Here is a 339-nt window from a genome sequence, read left to right on the forward strand (position 1 = left end):
CCCAAACACAGTAGGGCACAGCAAAGAGGGTCATTTCCGTCGTGAGTTAGGTCAGTGGATGACCGCGTCTGAAATGAATTAGCGCAACTAAGGATGGCTATTTCGCCTTTAGCTTGCTTTAAATTGTTACAAAAAAAGAAGAAAAAAAGCAAGCAAACAGCGCAACGATTTCCCTAATTCCTTCTCGTGCCCCCCCCCCCCTCTCGCTGAAACCCAGAGGGGGGGGGAGAGAGGGACAGGGAATTACAAAACTATAAGAGTAAGAGGAGGAAGAAGCAAACGAACACACAGCACAATAGGCCGATGGGCATATTAGCTCGCCTGATCCCCGCCTCCTGC

This window comes from Penaeus monodon, chromosome 24 (genome assembly GCF_015228065.2).
Source record: "Penaeus monodon isolate SGIC_2016 chromosome 24, NSTDA_Pmon_1, whole genome shotgun sequence".
Classification (NCBI taxonomy): Eukaryota; Metazoa; Arthropoda; class Malacostraca; order Decapoda; family Penaeidae; genus Penaeus; species Penaeus monodon.